At 35.8% G+C, this 4,023-nt stretch overlaps 1 pseudogene; it reads right to left on the reverse strand.

The window, feature by feature from the left end:
* Positions 1 to 2,492: 2,492 nt before the first annotated feature.
* On the reverse strand, positions 2,493 to 3,737 carry LOC101707252 (cyclic AMP-dependent transcription factor ATF-1 pseudogene; annotated as a pseudogene).
* Positions 3,738 to 4,023: the final 286 nt, after the last annotated feature.

Consider the following 4,023-nt stretch of genomic DNA (forward strand, 5'->3'; position numbering starts at 1 on the left):
TATTCCATATGGTTTCAAAGATCTGATTCAATGGCAAAACAAAGGTAGCAAAGGCCTCCTTGCAGGGATCCATTAGCCAAGTGACATGTTTCAACATTAAGTCATTTAAGTCACAGTTGGATTGAAGGAATGTGACAATAAACTTCATAAATCTAAATGATAAATCATGGAGAAAGAATGAAATGAGCAGCATTCAAAAAGGAATAGAAATTTGCTTTTTAATTTTGAAGCATTTTATTAAACAAACATACCTAAATTTGTAATTAGTCCATTGACATTTTATTCTAGCTGCCAGTATTACAAACTTAACGTGGTGTTTACAAGATGATATAAAGTCATACTATAAAATTCTTATAATTATTTACAATAATGGCATATTTATTAGAGTAAAATGTAATTTGTTATGTATATCATTTTATATTTGTAATTATTTCTTTAGGATTCAAATGTAATACTTATCATTCACTATATAATATCACTTGAGCCAGGTTTTTTGCTTAATGTTGAATATATAAATTAAGATAAATTGTTGAGCTTACATTTATTACTTCAATTTGTTTCATCATTGAGACTGTTCTCAAATGTTGCCCTTTCACTAGCATTACCAGTATGTCCCAGAGCTATAAAAATCTTCAGCATTATAACCACATAGAACACATAAAATATTGACTAAAAAAATCAATGTAGGTCATCCTTAATAACTATTGCAGACCAACTATGCAAATGAATGTTTATCATCTTCTTTATGCAATGTATAACAATTCTTGCCATTAAGGGTTTTAAAATATATTGTGTTGATATATTTCTTGATTTATTATAATTCTTTTTATTGTGTCAGCCTTTTCAAGATATTTTCCTCTAAGCAGAGTAATCACTTAACTGGAGTTTTGGACTCTTTATCTATTTCACCTACTTTTTCACTACATATAAATGGCATTTGATCTTTGCTATCAATTTTTACAGCTGATTGTTTTGAGAATGAACATTTGTTAACTTTTTTGAAAATTGACTTGATTCATTATGCTTTCTAATCAGCTCAGCCACAAATGTGACATCCTCAATTATTATACTTGCCTCCAAAAGATGAAGATTTCAAAATTTAAATTTAGAAAAAATAAAGGAGAAACAAAAGATTTCATTTGTGCTTTCATTATACTCTCTTCTTGTGCAAGACACTGTCAACTTTGTCAGCTGTAGTACTTTTGATTTCATGTTTTCTTTCCTTTGCATAATAATCTTAAATGGGTATGAAAGCATTCTCAATTGACTTTGTTGCCTAACAGACGCAGAGTCTTTCCTGAGATATTTCATTCTGTTTTCCTCTCTAGCTTCTCAGTCAGCAGGGAGTGTTTCTTTTCATTGTTACAATTTTACTCTCTCTCTTTGATAGATTAAATGCTCTTTTTGTGCCATAGTCTACAGCTAATGTGAACTTCACGTCTATAGTTCCTCATGCTGCTTTACCCTTTACATCTGTAAACCCTTTTTTGAAGCACAACCTTTTGAGATTCTTTGAAGTCTTCTCATTTTATGACTCACTAACTGGGTCATGAAGCTGCTGTGGAGGGTTAGGGTAGGGGCTGTGACTGAAGTTTGGACCTTTTCTGCAAATGCACTTTTCTTTTTTCTTTTTTTTTTTTTTTTAATAGATATGTGCTAATTGGAGATGGAGAGAGGAACACAGAGAAAAGATGTTAGTGTCTTAAAAATTTACTAAGTCCACTAAAATTATTTATTTGTCTAACACATATTTGATGTCTGTTTTTGTCTTGCAGAAGAGTAATTATATTTTAAAGATTTAATGTTAGTAGCTAATCACAAAAGATGTGATAATTTAGAATTTAAAATACATAATTTTTATAATGTCACTGAGGAATGAAAATTTACATCAAAATAGTAATAAACACATTAAATAAAGTATCAGAACACTCTGCCCTCTTCAAGAATTGATGCATGGTACTATTTAGAGACCATAAAAGTTAAATATACATTCAAAAATTTTTGTTTACTTATTTATATAAATATAAAAATATCCATTGATATTTGTACAAATTCAGTTGAGCTCTGTGCTTCTGCACAAAAATGTGAATGCTGAAAATATAGCTAAGTATGAAGATACTATTTTAAATTTCTGACTTTTGTGGCCTTGGAGTAATTACATGTATCACCTTTCCTCAAATGTTATTCTATATTTTAAATATAGTCATATAGCTTACTATATGTCTAGATTCTTTCAAGTAATAATTCCTAGCTATTCTGATTTCTTTCTCCACTTTAATAGGATTTAGTACCAATCATCTTTTTTATGTATTTCATAATGTATCAGGTTTTCTTTTAATTTGTAATTTAGAATTTATTGGCAGAAATCACACAGACACACACACCTGAAAAAGGTAAATTTAAGGAAACAAATGCCAACTTATAGGGGAAGCCGATTTATTTTTAAAAGTTCTATTTACTGAATTTGGATGGAAAATGACTTCTCTGCCATTTTCGGACTGATGTCTACTTAGAATGTTCAAACTGCTGAAAGTTCATTTCTTGCTTCTTATGTTTAATTTTTACAGTTTCCAGTTGTGCCAGTAACTTCCTTGACGTCACTTTCCATTGTATCCTCTGTCACCAAATCTCTTGGATAAGACATTCATCTTTGAGTTGCAAAAGCCTATATAAAAATTAGCTTCTTTCTTGACATTTTAATTTATAAAACTCCACGACGAAGAGCTCCATCTAACTTTTTGGAGAAGTCCACAAAAATATTCTTTTTAAAGAATCAAACACTTTTATGAGAATAAAGATCCTTCAGAGTTTTTAACTCTTCTATTAGAGTTTTATTTTGATTTTCCAGGATCACGACTCGATTTTCCAGGCATTTCACATATTCTTTCGTCTTTCTATGACATTCTTGAGCAGCTTCACTATTTTTCATCAGCTTCATTTCTCTCTTTAGTTGAGGGTCATCTGTCTTATTTGTCTGAGATGTAAGAGTCACCAGAGATGTCATCAGCACAGTTTGTGACAGTGAAGTAGCTGAAGGTGCTATAGGGATGATATGTTTGCATATTTCCTGGTGCAGTTTGTACAACCACCTGGTTGCTGGGCACAAGTATTTGCTTTCCATCAGAGGTCTGTGAATACTGGAGAATTGTACCTTGCTGAGTACTGCCTGAATTGGTCCTGGTAATGTCTGAAGTCCCTGTACCCACCTGATCCTGGGCTGGCCAACTGTAAGGCTCCATTTGGGGAAATGGCAGTGTACTGTCCATTGCTAGTCTGATAGATGGGAGTTGGAACAGACATAGACGTGACAGCATGAACTCCGGGGTTTTCTCCGTCTCCTTTTCTGCTCCATGTATCTTCAGAAAACTGGTACTTCAAAAATTTTCTGTATGATGGGCACCAGGCTAGGATTCCACGAGCTTTACGTGAAGAACCTATGCTGTCAAATGAGTCCCGAGACTCTTCACTTTCCGTTAAAGACCATACCGTTTGCATGTGAAGTGGGTGAATTACAGAACAATGAGCTGTCTGGAGGACCCCCGAACCTGTATTTGCCCTCCAGGAAGAGGACTGCCACTGGCGCAGATCCTCTGAACGATATCTGCTGAGCAATATGAGAATCATGAGCTCCCTGAACTGCTGAAGCAGGTTGAGTTGAAGTCTCTGAAGTGTTATTCTTGTGAGACTCTTCCATAATCAACTGTGGCTGCTGCCTCACCGCTCTCCTGGGCGGGAACTTCCGCTCCCCCCTCCCAGGTGGATCCGAATTCACTCTGGGAGAGTAAGTGTCACTTGACAGCCGGCTGTCCTAGGCTACCGTTGCTAGGCAGTCTGGGCCGCGATCTACACCAGGCCCGGGGCAGGGGGTGGGGGGCAACACTGAGTGCGAGGGTGCACGGGAGTGAGGCTGGGAGGGGCCTCCGTGCAGGCCGCCCCTCTAAGTCACAGTGTTGTATATGTGGTCTGCCACCATGTTGGCCCGGCCTCCCCCGCCTGCCATGTTACACCAGTTCCGATCAGGTT

The sequence above is a fragment of the Heterocephalus glaber genome, unplaced genomic scaffold (assembly GCF_053883595.1).
Source record: "Heterocephalus glaber isolate CG9 unplaced genomic scaffold, H.glaber_assembly_v1.0 deba00001586, whole genome shotgun sequence".
Taxonomy (NCBI): Eukaryota; Metazoa; Chordata; class Mammalia; order Rodentia; family Bathyergidae; genus Heterocephalus; species Heterocephalus glaber.